The following is a 15,303-nucleotide window of genomic DNA, read 5'->3' as shown; positions in this document are numbered from 1 at the left end:
TTTTCCTTATTTCAGCTGATACAGGAAACTGAACTTTTCTTCCCTGTTCCCACTGATATTTCCAAATGAGCTGGCACAAGAGAGCACCTCAGAAGACCTCTGCATCTCACTTGATGAATTTGAAAGTCTTCCATTGACCTCAGAGACCTTTGGATCAGGCCCAAAGTCAGCATACAGATGGGCTAGCACAGACTACTCAGCCACAGCACTGCCTGGAGCCCAGCTTTTCCATACACGACTGCTAAAGCAGTGGATGGAGCTCACCTAAGTTCACATCTCTGAAAGTTTGTTTGCGCTTTTGTTTCCTTGCTAATCTGTGGAACATTTTGCAAAGTTTCACTAATTCTTGTGTTGACTTTGGCTAATTTATAGATTATAGAAAATATGTAGTGCAGGCATTTGAACCACAAAACCTAGGTATCTCACGCTGGCTTTTTGGGGGAGGGGGTGGGGAGCCTTTTTTTTTTTTTTTTAACTTTTGAGATCTTAAGTTTTTATGTTTTCTATGCTCTCCTCCTCCCCAGGAATTTCATTGCCTTCATGCATCTGTATAAAGCCCTGAGATGTCATATTTTTAGTTATAACATGAACCTTTTAGAGGAGAGATGTTGCTCTTACTTGTTAGTAACTCACCTGATACACTATTGGCACTAGATAACATGAAAGAATGCATCACAACAATAGTAAGTGGGAAAAGCCTCTGCACTGTTTTTCCACCATGGCCATTAATCCTCCTTAGAGTGCTGGCAAAACAAGAAACTCCAGGCAAACATGTGAAAGCTAAGCCCTACCTGTAAGCTTGCAAAGCATCTCAGCCACAGCAAGAACTGAACCTAACTTTCTGTATGCTCAAGGCAAGTGAATCCATTAACCAGTTCTGATGAAGCATCCACAATATCTGTTTCAGACTACTAAGAGCTGCATTAGCTTCCAAATCAACATCTTTCTGTTTGTGTACCTTTCACACCACCCCAAATCACAACTGCTTCGAACCATCACCACTGCAGACCCAGGACACGCTGCAGGGAGATGCAGCATTCCCGTGGCTCCTCAAGCTACCGAGAGTTAAAGAACGGGACATCCCACAGGCCCTTCTCAACATCTTGTACAACTGACTCTTTGGCCAGTAACTGCTCCGACATCTGGTGGTTTTAAACTGTCTCTCCTTTCCTTGCCCTCTGATTGAGGTTATAAACATGTGTTTGTAAGAAGCTTACAAAGCTAAAATAAAACTAACAGAAGAGCATCATAACCTTAGCAGTGCAGTGACATACAGGGCACCACACAGAGTTAAAGATAATCAAAGTTGGAAGAGGAAACTCTACAGAAGTTTCTCCCACCTCTTGTGGCCAGGTAAACACACACTTCTGGTGAGCAATCAAGTTTTGCAGTCACAGAAGTGCAGCAGAGCATCACAACCCATCTTGTCTCCTGCTCAACAGATAAAGCATTCTTTTGCTTCTAATTAAAAAGATTAATAAAGTAAGAGAACACATCAGGTTTGAATCAATCATTGCCCATGTGGTTCTTATTATTGTAATTAAAAGTTATCTCCTCAAAACTGTTGGATGAAAGTGCCATGATCTGCAATTGAAAACACATTGAAGGGAGTTATCCAACTTATTTGACTGTTTTAAGACAGTCAAATTTAAGAACGCTGTGGAGATAATGCATTCAAAAGAGTCCTTAAAGGCAATCTGTCAGTAAAAGCGCACTTCTGTCCTACAAAACCCCCCTTTATAAAGAATGTGAACCTTGCTAAGGGGTTTTTTTTGGAAAAAAAAAAAAGAATATTAATAGTAAGAATGGATGTCTTTTTTTAAAAAAAGAAGCTATTTCAATTCAGCCTCGAAAATTCAGGGCTTGATCTTGAGAGTTGTTTAGGTCCTGAATATATTAGGAATGTTCAGCTCCCTTGGGACTGAATCTTTTTATGTGTTTAGCTTTTCACATTGAATGGGCCAAATTTCAAATAAACCTAAACAAACCTGGTTCTTTTGCTGACATATGACTCCTTTATTGCACAGAATTTAATGCTGAGTTTTGACATGCAAGCTTTCACAATACACTGGATTTTGGAAACTGGTGGTCTAACTAAAGAATTTTTGCACGTGCAGGAATGCAGACTTACAAATCTGTGAAATGAGGATGCACAGCAAACTGAATTTATAATATAATTACTATTCCTTTCTTTCAAACATTAACGTACAATAGTTTTAACAACAAGCTAATTATATCAAATTTAGGAGCACACTAAAAACCCAACTCTTTTGAATGCTTTCTTTGTATAAGGCAACTTTTAAAGTTCTCTTCCTTACTCCCTTCCTCTCCTTTCTCTGCACTGCCATATATTTTGGCATAGGATGCAGCGAGTTCACAGAGTTCTGTTCAAAATTATCCAGGATGCAAAGCCACGCACTGGTGTTTGAGAAAGGCTAGCAGGGTGCTATTAAAAAATACACTTTTAATACGGAGGAAGGTATCTCTGGTAACATAAAGGAAAAACCTCTTATTTAACACGTCACAGGAAAACACCAAAGGGTGCTAAAGGAGGACTTGTTTGAATCTTTTTGTGAAAAAGAAAAGAACATTTTCCTGACATCTTTGTTTACATTTGAACTCTGCTACCAGTTTTACTTTTGCAGTTTCTGAAACCCAGTCGTCTCTTGTTTCTTCTTTACTGGTACCAACAGACAGCTTGATCCATGGGCAGTGGATTTACATGGCAGTTGATTTACATGACAAGAGATGAAAATAGTCAGTCTCCAAAGGGTTTTTAGAAAACTACAAGAGATTGTACAATTTGTTTTACAATCTTCGGCTGTAAGAAAGAGCTTTTTTATTTTTTATTTTTTGCTCAGACGGAAATACCCAAATCTCATAGGAGTTTTACAGATACATCTGAGGGAAACCTGTCTTTTAAAGGAAAAAAAAATTAATAGGAAAAACCAAGAAAGATGAAATAAGTGCAGAATTCTGAAACGAGACCATGGGAGGAACATGGCACAACATATTCGCTGTGGCCCCCTCTACAATTTCCTATAGAAAAGTTACCCTGTATCAAAGAAAGCATAGAGAAAAGAGAAGCAGTGATGCTGAATATGACAAAAAGCTTGTTTACGTTTAATACATAGGAGAAATTGCTCAAGAACAGTTAAATGTGACCCATTTAATATTCCAAGGTCTCCAATACCTATGGTACTCTGCTGAGTAAGTGCTGATCGTGCAAATTAAGGCTGCCTGGGGATACACAGTGCTTTTCCCTTGCAGTTTGAATTTTCCAAGTTCTCAAAAAACTTTTAGAGATGTGGATACATGTTACAGGGTCACTAGGGCTACTTTCATTTCTTGAATTGTTGGCTCATTTTTGAAAATGCATCTGTCTAACATTCTTGAGCCTTTTTTGACACATATGTCCATATTTAGGAAGGCAAAGATGTAATTATCACTTCTATCTGTGTAACTTAAAGCAGAGATGGCCAAGTCAATTTGAAAAAGTGTCCTAAGACTCATACTTGAGCTTCAACAGGAAAGAGGACTGAAAATGTAGTGGTCATTGTGACTCTAATTAACTCTAAGGTTTAGGAGGGACTAGGAGGAGTCAAAGCTAACATAGATTATATCTGTAGTACACACTGTATTCAAGATTCGATACCTTCTAGAACTGCTTACATTTACTGGCCTAGCTTCTTACCCAGTTTGCAGTAAGCTTATATATTCCACCAGCTATAATTTGGGCTCATTACATCTGAGTGAATGCAAGAAAATCCAGATTACATGCATCAAACACCCAAACAAAACTTTACAAATTAGGTGAAAATTGGGGTATGAGATGAGAGGGCTAAAAAAATGTACAAGAAGTTAGGAACAGCAATGCTGGTTTAATACAGGTATAATGTGCCCACTGTCTGAATACAAAAGCATGCAATGGCAGGCCATCCATTTTTATAATTTTACTATAATTATATAGATTCTAACCTATAGGGAAATTATGCTATAAAACAAGTTGCACTAACCCCCATTCCCTAAACATTTCTCTAAAAGATTAAACTGTGCCTTTTCCTATGGCTATTTTTAGTAATGGCATCAGTAATTAAACATACTACGGTCCAGGGCCCCAAAGAAAACATCACTCCGGGTTCTGGATGCGTTCCATGTTATCTTGAAACAATCCTGAGCAATGTCTGCAGCCAGCCTTGTGATCCAGGCGGATCTGCAGGAACCCATTACACTTGCCAGGGGAAATGCTGGGGTTTGACAGTGCAAGCAATTTAGCTTTATTCCCCGGAACTGAGGCATGACACAGTACGAAGCTGCTGTTGTTCTCCTTGGTTTCTCTAAAACAGTTCAGTTCAAATCTTCTCCCTGCCTAATTCATAGCTAAAATCTGAACCACAGCCTGCAGCCTCTCAAGGGAGCATCCCAAGCACTGATAACAGCATGCTCCCAGGAGAAGGTACTCTGAGTCCCTGTTCTTGCAGATTCTCCACCAAAAGAGAACTAGCTAAGGATACAGTTCCATGTACCTGTTCTTCAGTTCAAGAGATCTCTCTCCTGGCCACATCTTCATTTCCAACAAGCTACTGCCCTCCTCCATTTTTCAGGGTTGCAGCATCAATCAGGTCACAGCAATGTTTTGGGTTAAAAGCAGCAGCACCTTCCTGCTCCCCCACCCCAACCCCAGCAAAGTGTTCTCCTTTAACTCAGGTCATTTCAATGCCTGGAGGTCCATGGCAATGCTGTCTCCTGAAGAGTGGGACCTGCAGGGGCATAAACAGGCTGCAGCCAGGTCCCGCTGAACCTGCGCCACCGCTGCAGGACCCACAGTCTCAGAGAAATGGGAGATGTGTGGCAGGATGATGCAGATTGGGACCCATCACGTCTCAGCTGGGTACTCTCAGCACAGGGCCACTGTTCGCTCTTCGGCAGCCTGCTCCTTAATTCCTTTTCTTTCATTTATCGGCACCTGCCATCAAACAGTTAATTCTCTGTAGAACAAAATGAAATGCTTTCAGTACTTTCATTTAAGTGAGGTTTTTTTAAGTGAATCCAATCTGATCCAGATTTTCTTTCTTTTCGTCAGTTTGGCTGCCACGCTGCAAAATCAATTATCTGCAGAATCCTAGTTTATATCATGGAGTTAGTGGGGTAACAACTATGGTCACTCTTGTTATATAGCTCACATTGATAAGAAGTTCTTTTGATCTTTTCTTGACTTCTTTTCTTTCCTCTCATTCTTATTAAGGACAAGTTTGAAAATTTGACACTTAATGAAGAAAAATACACACTCCGTCCACTAGCTGCATACAGTAAGCAAACAGATGTAGATGGGTTGTTTAGCTCCCTATCCAGAAAGCCATTAGGTATTCCAAAGATATTGTTGACACTTACATAATATTTTTAGAGACATGCTGTCTCACATCCGGGACCATTAGTGTATTTTATTTGACATATGTCAAATAAAAGATTAACAGGGAGAAGAGTTTTTTTTTTTTTTTTCCCAGAGATGACCATGAAATATTAAAATAAAAATTGCTAGAAGCCATTTGATCACAAATCTGTTTTTTAATTTTTGTGCAGCTGTAAAAGTGGATTCTCCTATATTATCTTTGTGACTACCAAAAAACAAGCTGGCATACATGAATGGAAAAGTACATGGATGCTTGCTTCTACACCTCATTTAGTATTATTTTCTTCCCCCCACAGAAAAAAATCTACTTATAAGGTATTTGTTGCAAAACACTTTCCAATGACTGTCTGTCAGAAAAACAACCTCACCTGTTTATGCCAAATCACAGTCCCTGAGTGCAATGGAGTTCAGGCTAGACCCTGGAACAGGTGACACTATGAGACTGACATAATACTTTCTTCCCACAGTGTAATTTCATTAGTTACTAAGTGAAGAGGGAATGTGGGTGTTTACAGACACTTAATGTATACTCTGTGTGTGTGTGTGTGTGTGTGCGCACGCATGTAAATACCTACCTAGCATTTGTGTGTAAGTATATACACGCATCAACAGAGAGGGATATTGTACTAAACAGGGCACTGAGACAGTCCCTGCTAGTGATATTCCTTGTATATTTGTGTATTAGTAAAAACCATCTAAGACAGACGCAGTTCTCAGTGACAAACTGAAATATAAAAAAAAAGATCAAACACACTAAGAGAGAGTACACTTAAACCCCTAGTTATTAGTATTAACAGTTATGGAGTGAGAATGACAGAAAGTTGACCTTCGTTAGCTGGTGTTTTTAAGCCACAGAGACAAAGGGGGGTTCCTAGAGGTACCATAAAAAGCTGCACTGCAGAAGCATTTATGGGGTACAACTTTCAAAGCGCACAGTGAGGTTTTATAGCTATCTCAGACCTAGTGGGCTAAATCCCGAGCTAGTGAAATCAATAGAGTTCCACTTACTCTAGTAGCACTACACCAATTTACATCACCCAAGGGTCTAGCCCAGACCTGTAATGGGACTCATGTGACTTCAGCTTTCACAGGACAATCTGATACTATATAAGCTAATCTGACAAAACCAAGATATTTGAAAATAAGACTTCTGCTCTCTCCATATTTCACCCAGTTGTGTTTAAGTGCATTGCTGTAAAGGCCTCTATATTACACAGCGCACTGAAACAGAGCCACAAGAGTTTTCTCCTCACTCAGAAAAATACCCTATGGACTCCAAAGGGACTCGTACTAATTTCAGTAAGATCTTATTTAAGCAAAGAGTGTTTTGGGGCTAGGTCCAGCGACCGCTGTGACACTGGAATGTAATGTCAGATTCCAGATGGCAGCTTCCTGCGTGCTGGGGTCCTGGTGCGGGTGACAAGCTGTGTTTAGTTGGTGCCCCAAATGGCAACATTTAAATCTGGATACCAATTCCCCTCACAATGTAAAAAACCCTGCGCCTGAACTGCAGAACCAGAATATTATTCCTGGCCTTCTGAGAACAAATAGAGGGATACCCTACAAACAGAAGTGATTTTGAAAGAATCTAAACATACAAGGCCATTTTCTCAGCTGGCACAAAAACAACATAGCTGCATTTACTTCAGTGGGCCTAGAAAAACTCACATGAGTTTAAGGACTGACCCTTAAAAGTCTACAGTCTCCACTACGTGACTTGGTATCAGTGATGGGAGATACTATGCTCTAGCTGAAATTCATGAAAGACAGATTAAAGGCCATCACTGGACAGAGACCATAGGGCAAAAGCATATTTCAGAAAAGGAAATTTCATGTTTCAAATTAGAGTTGTCTTCACAATGAAAGGTGACCTTTGATACCATTCTTGCTTTGCTCTTTGTATTTAAACTCCTTTTGCTTTAAGCACAACTCAAACACAGATGTCTTCATCCTTTCTTTAGCATCCTTATTTCAATATTCCAAACTCAACCATCATTTACCCCAACATTTTGCATCTGTCCCTCAAACCTTAAGTACCTGTCCTCCCAAGCTATTCTGAGGCTGAGTCCAAATGAGTTTTGTGCATGTAAATTCTATTATCTACATGCATAAATGACAGAATCTACTGCCTGTGCATGCAAATGTTAGCTATCTAGACCAACCAATGTGTATGAAGAAACAAAGCTTTTCTGTGCACAGATAAAAGCCAATTAGGGTACCTTTGAAACCGTGGCCCTAAAATTATGTGCAAGAAAAAAGAAGCATCCCTGCCTTCAAACAGTACATACTTCCTACAAGTGTAATTCTCATGTAGCTTAAACCTCTGGATAATCTTCAGAGCATGAGTTACCCTTGCTTACAGCTCTTCAGGATTCACCTGGCCTTGGTAATGCAAGAGCATATGTGCAATCTGTCCATTTAAAGTGTTCAGAGAAAGAAACATCATCCCACCAATATAGATTACCCACAGCATCTGAAAGGCTTCAGGTCATAAAAACATACAAGGAAGTTTAACCAGAAAGGCACTGCAAGGGACAAGAGGTGACTTGAAAAGCCAAACGACATTTCTTTTTGGGGAGTTGTTTTTAGTTTTGGCTAAGGCATGTTTTTCTTTTAAAACACTGCAAATGTTAACACTTTTATTTATATTCATCGCCAAACAGGTAAAACTAGATAATAGACCTTTTTTTTCCTTTACAAAGCCAGGAACATTCATTCCAGGACAGAACTAACACACTAAGTTTCAGCCTGAGGTCAACTTATCAGCTATTAAAATCCCCTCCTGAAGAGGTTTCAAAATGGAAGCACTTATGTACCCTACATTAAAGAAGCACAGCAGTGTATCCTGTATATTTTCTATATCTGTATATAAACTCAGGGGAAAAAAATTGGTTCTGTTGCTTAGCTGTAACTAAGAACAGAATTCAGTTCAGTGTATGTGTACATTATCCACACATTTATATAGACTCCCATTTTACCCATTATATAGACTCCAGTTATCACTCTGTGTATGAATCAGTCCCTTTGCAGTTTATGATTTATGCAACTTGCTAGAAGAGAAGTAGGCCATGCCAGCCTTGAAAGCACTTTCGCTTGGTTGTTTCTACTCATGAAGGACGTGTTGTCCTGTAATTATTCTGTCATTTCTTAAAAGGTGAAATCCTGAACAGGTTCATGCTTTATGTGTTGCTATGTGTATGTGTGAGTTGATGTCTGAGCACGTCTCACCAAGTTGGAATCATCATTCCAAATTACTTTACAAGAGCAACATAGAACTGGACAGCTTAAAATGTGTTAAATATCCTTAGAGTTTACGTGGACTATTTCAGGGGGAGCAGGGGTGGAGCAGGATAAGGGGGAGTCAAGGAAATCATTAATATGTTCCAATTACTGCCCTGATTCACAAAATACACAACTGCATAAAAGTGTCACTTTCTGTTTTGATCCTGTCAGTAATGTAATGTAATGTTGTGTTGTGTTTTTCTGTACCATTTAATAGGGGCAGTATCAGCAAAATGTGCAACTTTAAACAATTATGCAAATTTTAAAGTAAAGCGTTCAGAGAAACTAAAAGGAGATTCTGACATTAATCAGAGACTGCAGGCTCAGCTTGCAACAGTTCTGTAAAATATGGGCTAACCTTAGTGCTAGTGGCTGAAAGGCAAAGTTTTTCTGCTGCCTCAAATTAACTGCAGTTTTAGCTTATTTGAGAAAAAACAGGAATATTAAATTCCCTTTTCTACACAAAAATCAGCCATTCAGCTTAAAGGACTAGCACTGAGACACAGAGAAACACCATTTCTTAGATATGTCAGAATATTTGGAGAATTTTAGCAAACTTCTAGAATGATCTACAAATCACATGAATTATGGGAGCATTACAATAGATTCTCTCTAACAAGTCCTGCTGCGCCTAAGTAACGCTTATCTGATATACTGGAAATACAAAGGTAATATAGTGTGTATATACAGAATACTGAAACGGTGTGAATGAAGGGAATACCAGCCCGGAGCCCAAATGAAAACAGGAGGGAATCTGGATCCTTTATATTAAAATAAAAGGCGATTCTGGATGGTTTGGCTTTTTTTTTAACTAGAGATGGAACAGAAGACAAGCACAGTATCAGGATCCTCTAAGCTTCAGATTCAAATTTTAGATCTCTGTTGGTTAACAGCTACTTGTGTGATACTCGGTCCTTACTGTTAACCAGGGAAGGAAGCATAAACTGGAGAAAGAAAAGTCATGTTCAGCATGACCGTGAAAAGGAAATGCCATATCTCTCATGAGAAAGAATGATCTTGAAAGATACCTATCCTGTTCTCCAAACTGCTGGGGTTCAAGTAATATCTAAACTCTTTAAGATTATTATCTGAACTGCCCTCTGAACCTCTCCTGGTTTCCCCACTGTGGCTGCAATACATAAGCACAATGAGGGCAGTTTACAAGGCAGTGTTAGTTATTCACTTTGAATTTCCCAGCTTTAGTTGGTTTAAGTAAGACCCTTAATGTCACTTAAACATAGTGTTTTTGTGTTATATTTTAATTTTGAAAGGATTATCAGGAAAATCTACCCTTTCCGTTAACTTTCTTTGAAAACTGATTAAGAGTTTTAGAAAGGATCTTCAAATATCCTCACTCTGCCTGATAAATTATCCAGAACGAAACATGTAATACAGATGAAATCTTGAAAAAATGCGGGGGCAAAATATAAAGTTCTCAATCTGAAACTACAAATACCAGCGTGTTACTTGGGAATGCAGTGCAACATGGTTAAATATTATAAATTAGCCTGAATTTTTCTTTGTGTTTGTATTCAGCTCTGTATATTTTATTGATAAAAACAGCAATTTATTTTTCTTTTTATAGGGCTAACAATTACATACCACTCAAAAGAATTTGACTGCTATTAGCTGACCAAAGCACTTGCAGAGAAAAATCCCATTGTCTTGCACAAACTTTACCAGTAAGTAATATTCCATCTAAGAAGGATTTTGGAGAACTATCAATAAAATGACTCTTCCTTAGCTACTCTTTCCTAAAACACCACATTAGTAATCTCAGGCTGCAACTCATTTTCCTGATACTACATGTGGAAGTCACTGTGAAAACTAGAGAGAGATGGGATGTAACAAACGCATCGCTTATAAATATGGTTCCTCAAACATAAAAATCTGGCAAAGCTCAAAGAGCAGAGCAGGAGGTAAGACAGCTTTCATATGTTGCTGCCTTTAATGCTCTTAATGTGCACTGGATAATTATGTACCTCATTTCTTCCAAACTGAGTAAGATGTTTTCTTTTAAATCTATTTGCGGAGTATGCTGCCATATATCTCTTTTAATTTACTGTAGTATTCTCTGGTCCAAAGCAAGGGGTTCTAAGTTAAATAAGCTAACATACCTATTCCACAAAGCAACCAACTGCATTCCAGCGAAGCCCCTTTGAAAGCTATGTCAAATCTCTGCTGTCTCAGGGAGGAAAGTACCTCATTCCCTTTGCATTAGTCACTCTGCTAGAGATTAATCCTAATGAGCTTTTTTTCTACAGGCTTGGCTGGCACACCCAGGATTTGCATTACATACCTGTGATTTCTCAATATTTAGCCCAAAATGTGTGTGTTCAAACGCAGATAGATATCAGCTTTCCAGAAACCATTAACTACAGCATTACTGCAATAGCTTAAGGAGTGAGTCTAAAGAATGAGGCCAGCCACAGGGTGCTTCCTCAGCTTTGGTAGGAAGCCATCACACAACTAAGTAGTGTAAAATCAACATGGGCCAACGAGCAAACCAACACTGGTATAAATGCCACGTCTCAAAAGGTCACTGAATTAGAGAATAACAGTGCTCTCTTTTTCTCCATTTCATTATCCTCCCCCTCATTATCTGCCTATTTCACTGATTTTTGGCAAAGGGTGGGCATCTATTTGATGTGACTAGATTGTCTGCAGACTCTGCAGCAGAGTTTTGAGCTTCCTCCCAGCTGTATCCTGCCCTATCATTAGGCAAACAACCACCTTTTGGCCTCCTCCACTCAACAACATGGGAAAAAACTAACAAAATTTCAGTTCACATAGAAACCAGGAGTCCTACATCTTTGATCACTCAAAAGGTTTTTCACTCCCCAAATACAATGTGTAAGCAATTTTTATTGAGGAGCAACACAAAACTATAATAGTAGTCAGTATCTACTATACCATCAAACCATCACGGAAAAGATCCCCCATTCAAAAAATTTCTATCCAAGTTGGCTCAGTCCTTTTGAAAATAAAATAGGTACTTTTAGATGCATTGGCTAAGTCAAGAAGCTTGGCCTCTTCTGGACCAAAGGGCTGGAAAACAATTTTCAGATCTTAAGATTTTTAAAAGTAGGCAGTAACAAGCTCTTTCCCAGTTAAATAAGGGTACTGCTAGCCTACTCACTACAGTCACTGGAAATCACTGCAGACCCTGTCTGGTGAAGCTGTGTCATTAAGGTAGCCAAGGACAAAACTGCTTACAGTTTCAGAGTTAAACAAACACCGCTCAAGCTTTCCTCAGAAGCAAAATAGAAGTGCAGCTCAAAGTCTAATATGCTCCATGGAGAAATCTGGGTTTGAAATCTTCCTGAAAGTGCCTAAAACCTGCGCAAGTGTCCTAACTATCAAGATATCAGGTAGTCAGCACGGGGGGCACTCACCACCTCTCCTGCCAGTCCAACTGCATCAGCAGCTCAGTAAGATTCCTCCTTGTCATGAGTAATGCACAGGGTCTGGTGACCTCAACCAGGGCAGAAATCTGCAGACAAATGAAACTGAAAGTCCTTCAATCTTTTCAGCCTCTGGGCACCTAAGACGGGACTAGAACTGTCTGGAAATTGAAATGCGCTGTCCTCCTGATGGATACCTACGACAATCCTCTCATGGAGGAGAGCTAAACTGATTCTGCCAGCTCCATGAAGCAGGAATCCCTTTTCTCCTGCTTCCCGCGGGCAGGCTCTGACAGAGACATTGCCAGCTGTCTCTGTTCGTGCAGGCCTTACTGTGAAAAAGCCAAACAACAACACAACTTTCATGCTGCACCGTTTAGCTTTGGCTGAGACTGTAATCGTGTGTCTGTGGTTTTCCTGTTTGGGTGCTTAATTTAACTGGCTGAGCCCACTCCTTCAAGTGTGGAAGGGACTCTGAGGGTATAAGGAATTAGCATGCTTCTGCCAGAGACATTCCACCAGGATCCCATGCTTGTTTAACATGTACAAACAGCTAAAGTAAAATATTTGTTGGCCTCAGTAATAAACAGAATATAAAATAGTGTGAAATTAAGCAGGACCAGCTGGGTTCAGGAGAACTGAAAGGAACAGTTAACTTATACTACGCAGCTATCTGGAATGCAGATGCACTAAGATGGACTGCTATTGATGTGTTTTTGATGCACTTTATATACAAAGTGCTGATTAGATCTAGCTACCAAAATTATGCCCTCTCATATCCATATGTCAGTAATAAACAAAATTTAGAGAAACAAATCTTTAGGATGCTTTCTACTGTTTTAAATCAACTGCCTTGCAAGCCAAGTTTGCAGTGTTGCATCATACGCTGTAGAAGTGTGAAGAAAACTTTACAGTGGTGATAACTGATTCCACTCTCCTAGGAAAAAAAAGAGAAGAAAAGTAAGAATTCATCTGCTTTAAGGCAGAATATGTCCAGCCCTCAAAGATCTGTGAGAATTTCAGAATGTGTATCTGCATATATTTTGTGTCAGAACATTTGGCCCTCCATATATATACATAGGTACATATATATATACTGAAACCACAAAGCAAGCAACTGCTTAAACAGAGTTCTTTGTGGAACTCAGAAAAGTTGCTGCCTGCTAACACAGGACAGGAGAGACGTTCTCCGTCTGCCAGGACTTTTTCTCCTTGAATTAGGAAGCAGAGTCAAGAGGAGTTCTGTATTCGCCCTGACCCTCTTCCCCACTGATAGCTTCTTTCAAGAGCACTTGTATTACAGAGCTACCACTAAATGCGAGGGGAAGGGAAGGAGGAAAAGAGTATGTATGTTTCCAGAAACATGTAAGCTGTGAGGGAACACAGCATCAAGAAGGGATCCTATGAAATAGAGGATAATATTTTATTTCATAGCATTAATGCAATTTTGAGCAGCGAATACGAATAGGAATGCTACTTAAGTTGTAATTCCTGTGACAGATGCTCTGTTACACCACGCAGACCACCCTTGCACCTTCCTCTGGCTGTACACTGTGCTCCACGCCTTTCCCATTTACCTGCCCAGAGGGTTACACGTGTGGCATTGCAGCTGGGCATTTGGGATCTTTACCAGCTTATTACAAAGAATGTATCTATATCAGATGCATTTATGCTTTTGATATCTCTTTTAAGGAAAAGAGGCTGAATGAGGAAATAAAGTCCAGCCCTTGGAAAAGCTGCATGGGAAATAAACATTAGTCAGGGCTAAATCGCTAACAAAATAAAAAGGTTTGGGAATCATGTTTAGAAGTCTCTCACATTAATTACTACTTTTACATCATTTCATTGGCAGCTGGGCTGTTTTGTTCCTTCACTTTCTATTAAAAAGAATATACTGGGACTAGTAAACACTCTGGATCTACTTCCTCCTCCCCAACCTGAATTTATTGTTGAATTGCCTAACTGACAGAATGAATTTTCTGTCTGGCACATGGTAGGTACACACCACATGCCACATAAGGTCAAGTTTCCTCAAACTATCCCATAATCAAACCTAAACCCCAAGATGCCATGGAAGATCATGTCGGTATAGTCCAATGTCGCTGTGCCTCTGAATGCACAGGAACATCAGGTAGGTCACAACAGCTTTAATCTTAATCTGGTGATCATTTAAAAGCACAACTTTTTCCCTTTGTCTAGTGCCCCACATCTCTTCTGGCATAAAACAAAAGATCAAAATGGCCCACTTGCCAGAAGGGCTGATTTGAGAGGGAACGCTACCAGTTCAGAACCAAAAGGAGAAATAATGAATTTCATAGCATCACCTGCCAACAATGGCAGAAAAACCCACCACAGCATCACCAGGGAAAAATATCTGAACCATTAATAAAAATCTGCACGAGAAAGGACTGTCACTTGAATCTCTCTCCCCACCCTCTCCCATTTTTATGTAGGAACAGTTTGAGGAAAAAAAAAAACAAAATAAACCCTGCTTTCAGGTCTCACATAAAAATTACAAACGTTGACTCCTATCCCAGGAGTACAACTCTGGGTCTATAATATGACTAGCCTGAATCCTGCTTCTTCAGTGCGTGTAGCCCTAGCATTTTGTCTCCAGACTTCTGCTTAGTGAACACAAGGAGGCATGCTCCAGTGGCCAGTAACGTACGCCCTATCAGGTCTTATTGCTTAAAGAGCAGGTAATGCTCCAGAATATGAAGCTGCATGTACTCCCATTGTAAAGGCTTGAATATGATCTGGTAATAGAGACTGGTCACACAGTCATGGCAGAGTGAATAAATCACTGCATAAATCACTAATTTATATGGTTACAGTAACAATACTGTACATACGGTGAGGGGCCCAAGTGGGGGAAAATATTCTTCAGCACCCAGCACAGTCATTCAAGAACTCTGTTTTAAATACTTCTATCAATTATTAAAGCTGCACAGTGCATAAGAACAGCAACTTGCCACCTTCAGGAACCTGTGTCCAACACTGTTTCTTTTCACCCTTCTGCCTGGAACTTACCACATTCAACATTAGCAGGAAGTGTCCAGAAGGTGCTTTTGAAAAGTCTGCTTTTAAAGAGGCTCCAGAAATAAGGCTAAGGATTCAAATCCTTGATATCCAGAGGCTGGAAAGATGACTAACGATATTAAGTTTTCAAGGTAGTGGAGGCAAGAGCTGACTGTGAAGAAATGCCAG

The sequence above is a fragment of the Apteryx mantelli genome, chromosome 8 (assembly GCF_036417845.1).
Source record: "Apteryx mantelli isolate bAptMan1 chromosome 8, bAptMan1.hap1, whole genome shotgun sequence".
Taxonomy (NCBI): domain Eukaryota; kingdom Metazoa; phylum Chordata; class Aves; order Apterygiformes; family Apterygidae; genus Apteryx; species Apteryx mantelli.
Note: the sequence above shows the minus strand (reverse complement) of the source record.